Consider the following 18,296-nt stretch of genomic DNA (forward strand, 5'->3'; position numbering starts at 1 on the left):
TGGATGGGTACCGTTATTGTGAAGATTGTACGGTAGGCAACTTTAAGGTGATAGCATGGGCCAAAACGAGAAAAACATATCTAGTAGACATGGAATCTAAAATGCATACCTTAAGACCTATGAGCGCTTGTTCAATAGAGGAGATGTGTTTAACAGTAGCGAAGATGAACAAGTGCTCATAGCTCCTCAGGTATGAATTTTAGAGCCCAAACATGTCTTGGTCCATACTGCTAGATCTGAAAGTTGTATACGCTACATTTTTAGCAAGAGCAGTACCGGTACCTACGAGGGTTGGAACTTTAATAGTGGCAACTATTTATTTACAGCTCGTACAAAATTGATTCGATTGGTCGTAGGCTGTGTTCCAAAAATGAACAGCATATAGTCAGAAGTGATGACACTATCTGCAAAGCCTGACCATTATTTTGCAGGACAATGCTCAAGCACGTACAATGCAAGCTGTTACTGATTGGTTTGACTGATGGAGCTGCTAAGTGCTATACTACCTACTGCATTCCCCTGACTTAAGCCCTCGTGAGTTTAACTCGATTTCTAAACTGAAGGAAACACTTCACGGCATTCGCTTCAGAACTGCTACAAATTCGTCGGGCAATAGACAACGCCGCTCGAACTGTCAACACGACTGGCACTGCTAAGAGTATCCTACGACTTCGACATCGCTGGCAACGGGTTATACCCAATGCTGGTGACTACTTTGAAGGTCAGTAAAACTTTGAAACACGTATTTTTTTTGTACGAGCTGTAAATAAATAGTTGGCACTATCAAAGTTCCATCCCTCGTATATTCAACTGTCAGAGATACAGAATGATTTTCGCTTGTAACTTTCAACTCGTCCGTGTCCGAACCAGGGACCCTTCCCTCAAATTGATACAGCTATCCACCTACAACATCCATGAATCATCATGTATATACACATATTTACTGGCGCCGGCGCTTACGAATTGAACGTCGTTGGCCGGCCGCGGTGGTCTAGCGGTTCTAGGCGCTCCGTCCGGAACCGCGCTACTGCTACTGTCGCAGGTTCGAATCCTGCCTCGGGCATGGATGTGTGTGATGTCCTTAGGTTAGTTAGGTTTAAGTAGTTCTCAGTTCTAGGGGACTGATGACCACAGATGTTTAGTCCTATAGTGCTCAAAGCCATTTGCACCATTTTTTGAACGTCGTTGGTTGATGTTTCCGGACATGGTTTCCTATGTAAAACGTGATCTATTAAGTCCCGTCTACAATCACTAGAAGTGTGTAACATGAAACACCCTGCCTGTAGATGGTGAGCTGCATAAAAATTGTTTTCGTCGATGCACGTCGTGGTATGACTAATAAATGAATTACGTTCGAAAGATGTCATGAATCACATTATTTGGTATTATGGATCACATGTTACAGAATCAGGTCACGTGGCCTTTTTCCGGTTACTTACTGAGCCATAAAGGTGCCAGAAACGATTCCTGCCGCTTTTGGAACTTCTTTGTCCTGCATTTCCAGGAGAAGGGTTGATCGGGGTCTCGCAAGAGAGCACGGAGACGCTCGCCGAGCTCAGGTAACAACACGCGCGTCCATTTATGTTCTAAATGTTTGTCTGCTGCTCGCTGGAGTAACTGGAGTCACTCACTGAGGACGGAATTCCGATTGGTTGCGTTGTCGGTGGCTCAGGTCTGCACACGACCGTTGAAGAATACTTGCTTCACACTGCGTTCATGGTCGTGGGTTTGCGTTTATGGAGTGCGAACTACTTTCATTACTTTTTCTTTCTTTTGCATTCGCGAAATCACATGTCAACTGAGCGAAACTCAGTTTGGGTTGTCGTGTATAACGCCACTTACTTTTCTTCAGTAACAGTTAAATTTGCCTTAAATTTTAATGTGGATACGTTTTCTGTGTTAATATTTATATCCCGAGCTATTTTGAGCGTACTTGTTAAGGGCAAACAAAATTTCGTATTTAAAACTGACTGATGATCTCTCCTCTCAATGGACGAATGAACTTCGAAATGGCAGATACTGATCTGGAAATAGAAAAGTAAGTACAATCGCATTGTAGTGGAGAGGCATCAGGCAGAGATACCTGTAACATTCAATAGAGATTATGTGAAAGCAGTTATTTATCTTGGTCACTGAAACAACGAAGGGTACCTAGCGACTAGATGAAAGCACGGGTAATTCCTGTTTCCAAGAAGAGTCGTAGGACAGATGCACGTAATTATAGGTTTATGTCGTTGACATCAAGCTGTTGTAAAATTATGGAACATGTACTATGCTCATGTATTATGACGTATACGGAGAACGACAATTTCCTATATAAAGATCAACACGGATTCCTCAGGTTAGTGAGAAAATGCGTCTGGATTCAAGACTTGCAGACAGAATTCCACATGTAGCTCCATCGGAACAAAATCGAGAGGAGTCAAGGTAATTTCGGGAGTACACCAAGGAAGTGTTATAGCATTGTTGTTTAGCCGGCCGGAGTGGCCGAGCGGTTCTAGGCGCTACAGTCTGGAACGGCGTGACCGCTACGGTCGCAGGTTCGAATGCTGCCTCAGGCGTGGATGTGTATGATGTCCTTAGGTTAGTTAGGTTTAAGTAGTTCTAAGTTCTAGGGGACTGATGACCTCTGAAGTTAAGTCCCATAGTGCTCAGAGCCATTTGATCCATTCTTTTGATAGCATTGTTACAGCTTACAATGAATATATATTATCTAGTAGACTGCGCCTGAAGTTCTTTAAAGCTCTTTACAGGTGGTAGGACTGTCTGTAAGGAGGTGACAACGCCAGAAGACGGTAACGATTTGCAGAAGAGCCTACAGAGGATTTATGGATAGTGTAAGAGCTGTGGTTCAAATGGCTCTGAGCACTACGGGACTCAACATCTATGGTCATCAGTCCCCTAGAACTTAGAACTACTTAAACTTAACTAACCTAAGGACAGCACACAACACCCAGTCATCACGAGGCAGACAAAATCCCTCACCCCGCCGGGAATCGAACCCGGGAACCCGGGCGTGGGAAGCGAGAACGCTACCGCACGACCACGAGCTGCGGACTGTGGGAGCTGTCCCTGAGCGTAAATGCATGTAATATATTGTGCACACATAGGAAAAGAAATCCACTACCTGCGTCTGCAGTAGTAATAAGGATGTGACATGAAGTCACATAAGAGGTTAGCTACTAATCTAGTAAATATGTGTAGATCTGAATTTAAGATAGCAAGGTCACATAAAAAGTCATACAACAAGTGAAGAACGAATTTATTGATTAAAAAAGTATGCTTGACGCGTTTCGGAATTATTTCCATCTTCAGTAATAAAAGTGCAAATGCAACGCAAGGACAAGGACATTACCAGTTGTACACGTAACATGTGATCACAGACTAGTAGTGTTGTCCTTGTGCTACCTTTGCACTTGGAAACCGAGCGAGGTGGCGCAGTGGTTAGCACACTGGATTCGCATTCGGGAGGACGACGGTTCAATCCCGTCTCCGGCCATCCTGATTTAGGTTTTCCGTGATTTCCCTAAATAGCTTCAGGAAAATGCCGGGATGGTTCCTTTGAAAGGGCACGGCCGATTTCCTTCCCCATCCTTCCCTCACCCGAGCTTGCGCTCCGTCTCTAATGACCTCGTTGTCGACGGGACGTTAAACACTAATCTCCTCCTCCTCCTCCTCCTTTGCACTTGGATTTATGAAGATGGAAATAATTCCGAAACGCGTCATGCGTCCTTCGTGACCAATAAATTCCTTCTTCACCCCCTGAAGAATGACTTCTTAGGTTACTTAACCATCTCAACTACAAGTCTACACACATCTGCAGTATTGATTACAAATTGCTGGAAACAGTAACTACCTTATTTGTCAGCGGCACTTCAAATTCTGAAGGTGGCAGGGGTAAAATACAGGGAGCGAAAGGCTATTTACAATTCGTATAGAAACTAGATGGCAGTTATAAGAGTCGTGGGGCATGAAAGGGTAGCAGTGGTGGGGAAGGGAGTGAGACAGGTTTGTACCCTCTTCCCGATGTTATTCAATCTGTATGTTGAGCAAGCAGTAAAGGAGACAAAAGAAAAATTCAGAGTAGAAATTAAAATCCATGGAGGAGAAATAAAATCTTTGAGGTTCGCCGATGACATTGTAATTCTGTCAGAGACAGCAAAGGACTTGGAAGAGCAGCTCAACGGAATGGACAGTGTCTTGAAAGGAGGATATAAGATGAACATCAACAAAAGCAAAACGAGGATAATGGAATGTAGTCGAATTAAATCGGGTGATTCTGAGGGCATTAGATTAGGAAATGAGACGCTTAAAGTAGTAAAGGAGTTTTGCTATTTCGGGAGCAATATAACTGATGATGGTCGAATGGAGAGGATATAAAATGTAGACTGGCAATGCAAGGAAAGCGTTTTTGAAGAAGAGAAATTTGTTAACATCGAGTATAGATTTAAGTGTTAGGAACTCGTGTCTGAAAGTATTTGTTTGAAGTGTAGCCATGTATGGAAGTGACACATGGACGAAAAATAGTTCAGACACGAAGAGAATTGAAGCTTTCGAAATGTGATGCTACAGCAGAATGCTGAAGATTAGAGGGGTAGATCACGTAACTAATGAGGAGATACTGAATAGAATTGGAGAAAAGAGAAATGTTATGGCACAGCTTGACTAGAAGAAAGTATCGCTTGGTAGGACATATTCTGAGGCATCAAGGGATGACTAATTTAGTATTGGAGGACAGCATGGGGGGTAAAAATCGTAGAGGGAGACCAAGAGATGAATACACTGAACAGATTGAGAAGGATGTAGGTTGCAGTAGGTACTGGGAGTGGAAGAAGCTTGCACAGGGTAGAGTAGCATGGAGAGCTGTTTCAAACCAGTCTCGGGACTGGAGACCAAAACAACGACAATTTGTCAGGAGCACCCTCCGTCTTATGACCGCATAAAACACACCAGAGGAAAAGCAGATGCCAGACTGAGATTAATAGGAAGAATCCTAAGTAAATGTAATTCATCTACTAAAGTAGAGGCTTAAAAAGCGCTTGTTCGACAGAGTCTTGAGGACTGTTTATCAAACTCGGACCTCTACAATAATTCTTCCCACGCGGCATTCGCGAGCGAAACAGTGTAGGGGAGATCAATTAATGGCAGTAGAAATACCCTCCACCATACGCCGTCAGATTGTTTTCGAATACTGATGTGCATGTAAACGCATGTGGAGTCTCATATCTGCATTCATGCATTTACAAGAAATTTACAAGAATTTTTTATTACGAGCTTTCTTTTAACCGTTTTCCACTGTTTTTCTATAAAATGCGATTTCTTTCGTGCAAGATTACTATGGCGAGATAAGCAAGCTTGAGTTGTTTGGCTAAAGTTGTAAGGTCCTTGAAAGTCCTTGAAAGATCTTCTGGCGTGCGATTTGTGATTATCCGGTTTTAATTTTGCCCTGTATCTGTTTAAGTTTGAAGGGACCTATCGATCGGTGTCCGAGCAAACTTGAGCTGGCAGCCTTATGTTAATGTATCTTTTTTTCAGGTTTTTTGTGAGTTTATTGTCTGTAAACTTGTGAGTTTGTTAACATTGATTCTCTGACTGTTTATTTTATCTGAAAGTAATGTGTACCGCTATAAGATCTTTGGTAAATGTTGCGTCATTTTCATTGTCGTAAGTATTAATGATTTTATAGCTGCTGCTATAACGCCTCTTGTGATTCGTTTTTTCGTCAATGTTCAAACGCCATTGAGATGCAAAATCATCAAAAATTATTTTTCTTTTCCTTCAGCATCCATTCATTCGATCCAGCCTCTCTGCAATTTCACTTATATCTACTTCGAGCTTAAGCCGTCATTTTAGTGTTTGGGGAGGTTACGTGACAACATCTCCTTAAACAAAATAGTAGCTTCCAATCCTTTATTTGACTTAAAATACATGGTCGCTAAATAAGTTTTATTTTCACAGTTGTAAGGGCTAGGATCTGTGGGAACGTAGTGAGTATCGTGATTTTTGTCAGGGGCGGAACATCTGCAGCTGGAGGTCGAAGTCTACGAGCAAACTCCCGGGGCTCAAGCGGAAGCCTCGCGCGCCGACTGACGTCCTCCATCCAGACTGCCCCTCGCATCTCGGCCGCACCTGCGAACAGAGGCGTAGCAGGGTAAGCGATAGGTGCCGAAGAGTCTGAAACCGACATTGACAGAGGTACACACTAACACAAAACACTAAACATTTAAAAAAAAAGACGTTCGTATATATGGCACGATCGGTATTTTATTAAGTAAAATGAGTAGATGCTGAAGGAATTAGATAAGGAAATGAAGCACTTAAGGTAGTAGAAGAGTTTTGTTATTGGAACAGGAAAATAAAGGACGACGGTAGAAATAAAGAGGATATGAAATAGGCGATGGCAGTAGCACAAGAAGCTTTTCTGGAACAATTCCACGCACGAACTACAGCATTACATATGTGTCCTCGGAGTCGTTCCTGGTGGCATGCTATAGTAAAATATTCTCGGTTTACTAGACGTGGCACTTCGAATAAAACACTCGGCTTTTCGATAGCTATCCTCGCCATCGTCATCAAGAGTTAAAATCACTGACTTGCTGGCTTATATAGATGTAATAGCAGCGCCTGCAACCTTTCGGAGATGGCTACAGAGACGCATACTCGAAAGGCAAATTGGGCACCTCCCACATCCAAAATAAGAGATATGTTACGCCCCATTAAAGACAACATAGGCCTTCGAGTCCCTGGGGTGTATGGTGTCTCCTGTGAATGTGCTAGCATCTACATAGATCAACTATTCCCAGTGTTGTGGAGCGTCGTGCATAGCATTCGTGACACGTCAAAGAAAGAGAAGTTCAGAAGTCGACCCTGAGTGAAAACGATTATAAAATACAGTCTCAAAAGACGGTTGTTCTGGCTCAAACACCATTCCGCTGTAAAAGAAGAGGCCGAAATTAGCACCACAAGCGACAATTTTAACAGAGACCAGGGGTACACACTTAGTAGGGCATGGGAGAGTACTTGTGGACATTGAGCGAAAGCAATGACGTAGGGTTCATGTTTGCTGGACGCGGGAGCAACAGTTTCATACATGGTGCCACCCCTTCGCGGCGTCTGACGTCACTCGGTCCCGCGGCGGTACGAAGATGCTAGGAGCTGCCCAAGTTGCCATGAGTCACTCCGGTTCTCTCTGGAAGGTTCCAGACACTGCCATAAGAACTACACAGACATATCGCCGCACCAGTCCCGGCAGTCAGTGATTTTAACTCCTGATAACGATGGCGGAGACTGCATCGAAAGCTCGATCGCTTTATTCGAAGTAACGCAGCCTGTTAATCGATAAGATTTTTTTGAACACCGAAATAAGTGCCCTCTGGATTGAAAAAGAGCTAGAATTGATCGACAAGGGAAAGGCAATTTGACAACATGGTTCGTGAAATAAACTGGTCTTAATCCACGACGAAACATTATTATGATGGGCCAAGAAACTTTTAACGAATGCCGAAGTACACTACAAAGGACACAGATACGTGACACTATTTTTTCTGCACAGTCTCCAAGTCTCCGCAAAGAACGGTCGGAATCAATCCTTCACTTCCTCGACGATAAAAACCCGCTTCTAAGTCGCGGAACCACTCGAGAACAGCTGTGTGAGCGTCTCCGCCGTTGATAGTTGTAAAACATGTTCGTACCCCTCCCCCTACCTACCCCCCACCCACCGAAGTGTTTTCAGCTTGCCGGAAAGATAGAAAACGTATTGTGCAAGGTTTGGGCTTTCTGACGGATGCTTGAAAACCTCCCAGTGAAAACGCTGAAGCAAAGCTTCTGTTGTGCGAGCCGCGAGCGTTGTTGCGTTATCGTGCAGAAGAACAATGCTGTAGCTTAATTTTGCGCGACTCCTCTTCTTCAAAGCGTTGTACACCGATCCCAGTGTTGCACAGCATGAACAGGTGTTAACAGTTGTACACTTTGCCATAAATTCTGTGTACACAATCCTTTTCAGAGCCGAAGAAAATGGTGACCATGATCTGATGGCGAATCCTTGCAATTCGTCCTCGGAGGCGAGGAGGCGTGTCTTCCTTTCGCAAACGTTCTCATTGTTGCACGTGTGAAATTTTGGACCCGTGCTTCACAGCCCGTAATTATTTCTTTCTACGGAGTAACATTCAAGGAAACGCAAGGACGACTAAAACCTTGCGCCTTTACGTACCGTGATCGTGGAACCAAGCGCCAATACAATTTTCGACCGAGCGAGGTGGCGCAGCGGTTAGGACACTGTCGCATTCGGGGGGACGACGACTGAAATCCTCGTCAGGCCATCCTGATTTAGGATTTCCGTGATTTCCCTAAAGTGTTTCAGGCAAATGCCGGGACGGTTCCTTTGAAAGGCCAGTGTCGACTTTCTTCCCTAATCCGATGGGACCGATGACCTCGCTGTTTGGTCCTCACACTCAAATAAATCAACCAACCACAAATTTCGATGCTGCGGGCGATCTTGGTCTGTTCATACACGAGACCCGGAAGGCAGTAGATACCGGCGAACGACTGGATGGCGCATTATGCTTTGACTTCTGGAAAGCATTTGATACGGTGCTGAAACGTCGCGTAAAGAACTAAATACCTGCGTACGGAATATCACACCATTTATCTCAATGAACTGAGCGCAGTATCACAAATTTTTTATAGTTAATCTCCAGATGGGAAAGTAGTTCAGAGTGTCATTGTATTATTACTGTTTTCAATACATAAAAATGACCTAGTGGGTAATGTCAGAAGACTGAGTCCTCAGGAAGTCCAGCGAGGAGGTACCTCACAAAAACGTCCTTCGATCTAAACTTAAGTATAAGTTGTTAGTGTTGTATCGATACGAAATAGAAGAAATACAGAATATCCAGATTCATTTAGTAAGCATTGAAGCGTCACGGAGATGTTCGCCCAACTCAAGTGGCAGACGATGCAGTGTGGTTTACTGTAAAAAATCCGAGATCGTACGTTACCAGAATTCTCGCACAATATATTTGCTTCCTTCTAATAATATCTCGCCAAAATACTGTGAAGATAAAATTAGAGAGGTTCGGAGCTCACTTGGCGCCATATCAATAATATTTCTTTCCACGCACCATAGACTACTGGAACAGTAAATTGGGTAAGTAAGGTACCCTGTGTCACACAGCATATGACAGATATGATAATATGCAAGGTGATTTTAAGAGTCAGAGAATATGTTTTATAGTTACGTCTCGAGCGTGTTCTCATACACTGATGAGTCAAAACATTATGACCATCTGCTTAAAAGCTTGTTTGTCCTTCTCTGGAACGAAATACATCACTGGTTCTCCGCATCAGTAATCTGACATTTTGTTGGTCGGTTTCTGAAGGTATGTGGTACTGGACGTCTACGCACAGGTCGTGTAATTCGCCTAAATAACGTGCCGCTGATTTGCGCACGTGGTGATTGCGTCTGACAGCGACTCAGTTGGTTTCCTTAGGTTTTACAACAGGCGAACCTGGTTGCTGAGACATCAACGTGAGTTCACTATAACACTCCTCAAACCACTGTAGCACAGTGCTGGCTCCGAGACACGGACAGTTATACTACTGAAAGATGACATCGCCCTCGGGGAAGCATCAAGCATGAAGGGATGCATCTGGTTCACAGCTGTCAGCATGTCTTCCATTACTACCACAGGTCCCTTGCAAGCGCAGGAGAATGTCTTCCATAGTATAATACTGCTCCCATCAGCCTGCGTCCGTGGTACGCTACACGTTTCGAACAGCCGTTCACGTCGATGGCGGCGTTTGTGGAGACGACCATAGTCCTACAGTAGCAAAAATGTGCTTTACCGGAAGAGCCGACACGTTTCCATTGATCGAATGTTGAATCCCAATGGTCCCGAGCCACTGTAATCGTAACTGACGATGTCGTTGGGTCAACACATGAATACCTTGGGGTGGTCTGCTGCAGAGGTCCATGTTCGACAATGTACGATGAATGGTGTGCTCCGAAATAATTGTGCGCGCATCAACATTGCGCTCTTTCGGCTGAGATTTACCCTACTTTACAGAGCAGACAAGCCTCCAAACCCCACGTTCTGTAAAGACTCGTAGACTTCGAACCATTTAGCGCCTATTAGTGGTTTCACTATCCTACTTGTTTCCGTAAATGCTCACGACAGTAGCACGTGAACATTCCACCGGGTTCACCATTTTCGAGACACTTGTTCATGGCTCTGCGTAATAATAATCTGCCCTTTGTCAAAGTCGTTTATCTCAATGGATTTCTCCATTTACAGCCCACATCTTTGCTAGGGTGATCCCCCAACTCCCGTGTCCGCTCCGCATCACGTGCCCGCAACGCCACCAGGGAGCATCCAACGTTGCGGTGGGCAGTGGACTTAATGTTTTGCCTTGTTAGTGTATGGAGGTGAAACGTGGACTTTAAAAGTAATATAGACAAAGAGAATGGTAGCGCTTGAGGTGTGCACCAGAAGAATGATGAAGGTAAAGAGCTGCAGCACCGAATCGGGCAGAAGGAAAGCAACGGGACAATGAGACAAAAAGAAAGGATTGCTTGACAGCACTTCCTTGAGGCAGTGGGATATATAGTTTGTGATTAACGGTAGTGTGGATAATCAAAGTTTTAGAAGCAGAAGAAGGCTTGATTACAACAATGTTGGAATAGTTCTGGAAGAGACTTAAGTAGAACAGACCAGCGAGCAGAGCTGCATCAGACCTACCTGAAGACACAACATCGATAACACCACAGTTCCAATACAATTCTCTTTTCACTGAGAGATATTAGCCATTCCATTTTTCTGCATTATTGATAATCAAGACGAGAGTTACACCAAATATTACACCAAATAGCTACAATTTTATCGCGTAGAAACGATGTGAATATTCAATCTGAATTTTCCACGTCATTGGAGATCAGTCTGGTATCATTTGTCTAAAAGTATCTATCATCCCTGCTGCTGTTCAGACGGGGATGCAGAGATATTCTTCGACCATGATCGATCACACAGCTATGCTGTGTACGTTAAGTCATTGAGTGAACATCCAAAATACATGTCACTGTGGAGCCCCATCCACCTTCTGTCGCTGAGTGAACATACAAAACTGATGTGTGCTGGGGGATGGGCTGACCCACGAGCATTGTGTCTTGGCAGCAAACACTACTCACCACTGCCGCGGTCTGAGGGATCCCTCTTTTCCGTATACGTGATCTCTCAGGAGAGAACGCAATCTTTCCAGTTAATAATAGCATGAATATTGCCGATCGAACTATATTATGTTCAGCTACTCGTATTTACTCCTGATCTTCGTGTAATTTTGTAACATAATTACATTTGACTTTCGATTTTCATGCCAGACAACAAGAGGTCGTACTCCACACAGCCCGCGAGTATTAAATCGGATTTTTCTCGAATGCAGTCTGTAATTTTATTCAGTATGTTTTTATCATACCGTGTTACTTCTTAAATGCTTTTGCCGCTGTCCTATTACACGACGTACATCATACAATGCTTCTTTAAAATTTTATGATAAGTTCATTTACTTTTCCGGTGTTTTGTGATCTCGTCGGCGACGTTATGTCAAACTGTAATCTTCGTCCCATCTTGTTTTCCTTCACTTCCTTTTAACAATTATAAAACTTGCTCTGGTGATTCAAAGATGTATTACCCCCTACTTATAACGTTGAGGGTTTGCAACTGTAAGTTTTTGGAGTCTTATTGCTAACATCTTCGAGTGCTAACATCCACTGTGACTGACAGGATATTGTTGTCTTCGACCACGGAGCTCCGCAACCGGCTTGTGGATACTAAGTAAGGTGAATCCATATTTGTGTAGTTTGTAGGGCATAAAGCTTAGGTGTCTAATTGTTGTGACCCTTCGATTTTCCTGCAGAATACTCATTTCATCAACTTCTAAATTCAGTGACTCCTGGCTATATTTTTAGATTTGTCAAAAGCGTTTGATACTGATTGCTATAAAATTTTACTAAAGAAGTCCTTGGATAACGATATGCACATATACAGATGGCAGTAGTATCGCGTACGCAAGCTATAAAAGAGAATGCATTAGGGGAGGCTTCATTTGAAAGCAGGTGATTCATGCGAAAAGGTTTGTGACGTAATTAAGTCAGCCCAACTTTGAACGTGGAGTAATCGTTATAGCTAGACGCATGCAACATTCCATTTTGGAAATCTTTAGGGAATTGAGTATTCTGAGATCCACAATCTCAAGAGTTAACCGAGAATACCAAATTTCAAGCATGACCTCTCATCACGGACGACGTAGTGGCCGACGGCCTTCTCTTGAAGACCGAGAGCAGTGGTGCTTGCGTAGTGTTGCTCAGTGCTAACAGACAAGAAAGACTGCGTCCAATAACCACTGACATCAATCTGTGACGTATCAGTAAGGACAGTGCGTCGAAATATGACGTTAATGGGCTATGATAGCAGACGACCGACGAGAGTGCCTTTGCTAACTGGTTTACATCGACTGTATGCAGCGTCTCTCCTGAGCTAGTGACCATATGGGTTCGACCCCAGACTACTGGAAAGCCGTGGCATGGTCACACGAGTCAGGATTTCAATTGGTGAGACCTGACGGTGGGATTCGAGTGTGGTGCTCACCTCATGAAGCCATGGACCCAAGATGTCAACAAGCCACTGTGAAATCTGGAGAGGGCTCCATAATGGTGTGAGTTGTGTGTACATGGAATGGACTGGACATAGTTGTATTCGGCTACTTGGAGTCCAACTGCAGCAATTCATGGACTTCATGTTCCGACACGTATCACTGGGGCACAATATTCGCGATTGGTCTGGAGAACAATCTGGACAGTTCGAGCGAATGACTTGACCACCCAATCGACCGACGTGAATCCCATCAAATATTTACGGAACATAGTCGAAAGGTCAGCTTGTCCACAACATCCTGCACCAGCAACACTTTCGGAATTATGGACGGCTGTAGAGGCAGCATAGCTCAATATTTTTGTATATGGCCTTCAGCGACTTGTTGAGTCCATGCCACGTCGAGTTGATGCACTGCGCTGGGAAGAAGTATCTCCGACACGATATTAGGAGATATTCCACGCCTCTTATCACCCCAGTGTAGATTGATTAGGAATAAGAGAAACTGCCAACAGCTGGTTTCGATCTTTCGATCATATCTGAAACACAGCATACACACGGTACGCATAAAGCAAAATTTTAACTTAAAAATATATCAGATTCCAAGCATATTAACACAAGAGTCCCTCAGTGCAGCTTGTTAGCAACAATACTGTTTTGGGTATGCATCAGTGACTTAACAGACTACGTTAGATGTGGAGATAAATTCTTTGCTGATGACAGTAACATTATAACCATATATTAAACAATAACTTTTTTATGAATTACTTTTGACTGTCACCTGAATTGTCATGAACTCACAGTACCACTAGCATATAAATTTTCATCAGCTTGTGACAGGCAATGGCATATTCTTAACTAATACTACTATATGCACTCTATCTTTAGCAATGAAACCATATTTTGGGGTCTATGCATAAAACATGAACATAGTTTTCAAATTGCAGGAAAGGACCATTAAAATAATAACTAAAACAAGTATCCCGGCTCCCTGTAAGGATCTGCTCAAACAGCTGGGCTTTCTAACTGGGCCATTGTAGTACAATAGATTCACCAGTCCCTTTTTCTGAATGTGCTTATATGTGTGATTATGTATTCAAATTTGAAAGTTATATGTTTAAGCGCAATTTTGATGTAACGACACTGGGTGATGAGCGGTACATACTTTTCTCATTTGAATTTTTATTGCATTACACTGTCCTGCATATGCTTGTTGCTATTTTCTATAATACTTATGATGGCTACTCCATAGGCGAAATCGATCAGCGATAAATTCAGATTATTTGCAACTGATCGCTGCATTCTGCACGTTATATATCGAACAGTCGCTGCTCACAGGAATCCCATGGATTCCAACATAGATATACCGATCTGTTATGCACATCAAGAGCAACATTAGTAATTAAGTCATAACCAGCGGCATTCTTAATAATGAGGTAATAGCAAGGCTAAACTATATTTAGCAAGAGTAAACAAGCACAAAACACAAAATAGTGTTTTCCACAACGGAATAAAAATGTAGAGTAAACGGCAAGAGGTGATTAAAGAGAAAAGTAAAACTAAATCTCAGTTAACACACACATCTTAAGTAATTCAAAATTCAAAGTCGAGGATTATTTAGATAACAAACCATGGGGGGGAATGGCAAAAAATTAACGTAATTTAATAATAAAGTCAGTACTTTATCCATCTACAGCAACTGTAAGTATAATTGTTAAAAAATTCAGCAACCAGCTACAGGAAAGAAACTTCACTTATTTAACGGATTCAGCCAGCTAGTGCTCTTCTTCAGAGGTCTGTACAGTAAAATATACAAGTAAGTATAAGTTAGATACGAATATTAGAAAATTTAAGGATGAAAAGTTTAAAAATTTGAAGATCAAGAGATAGCACATGTTTAGAATTATCGCATTATTAGCAAGCATCAAAAATAAACAGGTATGTGCAGCATAGTACCGTGGTACTATAAAAATAAAAGAAGAATCTCGCCCAGCCAAGAGCGCTAAGGTTATAATTTGAAATTTGAAGAGCGTTTGGATATTACGCTATAGGCATCGTTCAAGAAGGGATTTTTCGAAATTCCACCCCTAAGGGGGCGAAAAACAGGATGAAAAGTATTTTGAAAAATGTCACTATTAATGCAATTTTGAAGCTAGGACTACGAAAATTGATTAATCAGTTCTGACCAGAAACAAAGAAATACGTGTTTCAGCATTTTTGGAAATTCAACTCAAATGGAAGTGAAATAGCCGCTGCCCCTGCTAATTACGAAGCTGCACAATGATTTGACGGATTTAACTAAACAAGTGCGCTAGGAACACTCAAACAAAGTTTAAACTTGACTGCAACACTTATATGAACGCTAAATAAGCCACTGGCTGCTACTTGCGGGGTACCTCGGAATTCTCGATGAAAGTTACTGATACCTTACAAGAATGGAATGACGTAAATATGTTGGACGAAAGTAATCAGTTACAGTGAGAAAGATTTTGTGTTTATCTAAGAAAACAAATAAACTTTATTGTACAATGTTTTACGAATTGCTGAAGAATTGTAGCTCATGTCCATAGCTACGAAAGCCTAAGATAATGTTAATTATGTTACAGTCCTGCGGCCTGTTTAATTTTTTGATTTTCATAGAACGTTGCCAAACTTGTTGCAAAAGGATCTAAACACGATTTCACACCTAAATCATGAAACATGTAACTAATCTTTATTATGGAACAATTAAAGCATTTTTGAAGCTACATCCATAAATACATGTCTCAGTGCTTACGGATATTCAGATCCAGACGGGACGAAGTATGGGAAGCTAAATCTACGAAAATTTGTATTTGGCTACACGGTTGGGAATAAAGAACAACGTGTTTCAGTGTTTTTAGAAACTCAACCCCTAAAGGGCGAAATGGTTGATAAAAATTTTTATGAAAATATTTCATTATGAAACCATTTTCAAATAAATCTAAGAAACTTTTTTCTTGACTTCTCGCTGCAAAATAAAAAAATAGGTGTTTTAGGATTTTTTGGAAATTGAAGAAATAAGGGGATGAAATAGGGGATGAGAATTTTATGAAAATATTTCGTTGTATGGGAACATTCTTAGAACTAATTCTATGATACCTTTTATTTAACTTCTAGCGAAATACGTGTTAAAGGCTAAAAGTTACTATGGAAATATCGCCATAAGAACTCTAAAGGCAGTTTTAACAAAGTCCTCCAACTCTAGCTGGTCATAAGTAGATCCGGAGAAGATCGGACGACTGTGCTTCTATGGCCTTCATTAGCGTGGAAAGCTTTGAATATGTTGCAATTTATGAACAGCACAAAAATTCAATTAAACGAAAAAAATCTCTGCAGAGCATGCAGTCAACGGGAGTGAAGCAGCAGGGCCAAACTAGTATGTAATACAATAATAATATGCGTTAATGCAGATAGAGTTCGTAAGTTCATACATATGGATGTAGTATATGTTCAGATATGGTATAAGGACAACAAACAAAAAGTACAGACTTCATGCAAGTACTGGACCTTATCAGCTGATGCCGTGCATATATTCAGGCTGCTCTCAGAGTGGGGATAAAAGATAGATAAAGTAATAAAACAAAAAATTACGCAGCTGTAGTAGCCATACCAGTGTCTAAATTAATATATAATATCCTACATGCTGATGATGTATAAAATAAGTTAATGCAAGCAACATGGGGCACAGTGGAGGGAACGTTTAGGAACTAATCGCCGAAACAGGTGTACTGAGGTCAGTAGCGTGCTATCAGGAAACCCGTCGACGAAAATGAAGTGCGAAGCATATTCTGGGGACGGAAGCTATAGCTATAGCAATTGGAGAAACCGTTCTCAATCAGTATCTAATATTAATGGTCAGATAATGACTATAGAGAAAAGGAAGCTTATGCACCATATTGTATACTTCATACTTTAATTGATCGTACAGTGATGTCCCATTAGCAGGACCTGTGACAGACTCAACTTTTTCAGGTAGGCCACAGTGTCAACACGAAAGCCAAAAGTGTTACGTGTGTGTGTGTGTGTGTGTGTGTGTGCGTGTGTGTGTGTGTGTGTGTGTGTGTGTGTGTGTGTGTGTGTGTGTGCGTGTGTCTGTTTGTGTGTGAGCACGCGCGCGCGCGCTCGCGTTTGTATGCTTCTAGAGCGGTTCAGAGTAGTGTCTCTGTGTGTAGCGTGGGCACTGACCAGCGCTGTGATGCTAATCAATAGTGTAAATGATGATATTAATGTTGCCGAGCGGTTCTAGGCGCTACAGTCTGGAACCGCGCGACCACTACGGTCGCAGGTTCGAATCCTGCCTCGGGCATGAATGTGTGTGATGTCCTTTGGTTAGTTAGGTTTAAGTACTTCTAAGTTCTAGGGGACTGATGACCTTAGAAGTTAAGTCCCGTAGTGCTCAGAGCCATTTGAACCATTTGATTTTGATATTACTTATGGATGCATTACTAATAAAAATTTTTTGTTTCTTTTTCGATTGAAATGACGAGTCAGATATTTTATTGGTGTTCTACCGATGATTTACAACTGACTATGTATGTACTCTTCACAGTTTTTTGTAGAACTCTGTGTTTTTTCATAATTTTGACGTTTTGCTACGTCACGTATTTCTTCCATAATTTCATTTCTTGGCCACCTCGTGAGTTCAGTTCCAAAATGTTTCTTTCTGGTAGGCTGTATGTTATACAGACTTGCTGTGCTTCAATCAGTGCTCAAAAATTACGTTTTCCCTTTCACTGACTGCTTTTCAAATGTTCTCATCATTATTTGTGTACCTGCTCCTCGGCGGGTTTCTCCAAACGTACATTTATGTCGCTTAGGAGATTTCTGCCTGTCGTCAGCAGTGTCCAGCTTTCACAGCAAAATAGGAATAGGCTCCACAAGAACGTCCTACGGTTTCTTTTCTGTTTCTCTATTACACCACTTATTCTTTATTAGTTGCCTGCTCACCAATGAAAGCTCGTTTTCCAGTTGCATTTCTTATCCCGATATTCAAGATTCTTCTCTTGTCTTCTGTAATTAAAGAACTTTGACATTTTTTCAATTTTTCACATTTTGTTTCGTTATTTTTATAATTACATATAACTCTGGCTTTTTTACTTAGTTTTCAAATGCAAACTTTTCCCGAATTTCTGTAACAGTATTCAAGATTCCTTTGGTTTTGGATGACAGATATCTCTGTCTGCAGACAGCAACTTCAGTAGCGTTCGAGGGCGACAATCACAACCGCACAGAAGGTGGAAAAGTCTTCCTTTCTGGACTCGCATTCGGGAGGACGACGGTTCAATCCCGCGTCCGGCCATCCTGATTTAGGTTTTCCGTGATTTCCCTAAATCGCTCCAGGCAAATGCCGAGATGGTTCCTTTGAAAGGGCACGGCCGACTTCCTTCCCCGTCCTTCCCTAATCCAATGAGACCGATGACCTCGCTGTCTGGTCTCCTTCCCCAAACAACCCCAACCTCTTCCTTTCTGAAAGAGAAAACAGCACCTTCAGTATCTGCATAGCGCAGAAGACACAGGCTATTAGTCTGGACTGTAACCGAATGTATGCTGCCTAGGACGACGACATGTGTGATAGTAACGTGATGCAAAAATCACAGGAGACTATCACATTATTTCCTAAGTAGAAAAACCATG

The 18,296-nt window shown here is 42.2% G+C and overlaps 1 protein-coding gene across 2 annotated transcripts in view; it reads right to left on the minus strand.

The window, feature by feature from the left end:
- Positions 1-5,895: 5,895 nt before the first annotated feature.
- The window catches only part of LOC126474106 (prolactin-releasing peptide receptor-like), a 276,595-nt gene continuing 264,194 nt past the window's right edge, over positions 5,896-18,296 (minus strand). For both annotated transcript variants that reach the window (XR_007586575.1, XM_050101528.1), the window contains one exon: positions 5,896-6,129. The gene's annotated coding sequence lies outside the window, so the exon portion shown is untranslated. The remainder of the gene's footprint in view (positions 6,130-18,296) is intronic.

Source organism: Schistocerca serialis, chromosome 4 (genome assembly GCF_023864345.2).
Source record: "Schistocerca serialis cubense isolate TAMUIC-IGC-003099 chromosome 4, iqSchSeri2.2, whole genome shotgun sequence".
Taxonomy (NCBI): Eukaryota; Metazoa; Arthropoda; class Insecta; order Orthoptera; family Acrididae; genus Schistocerca; species Schistocerca serialis.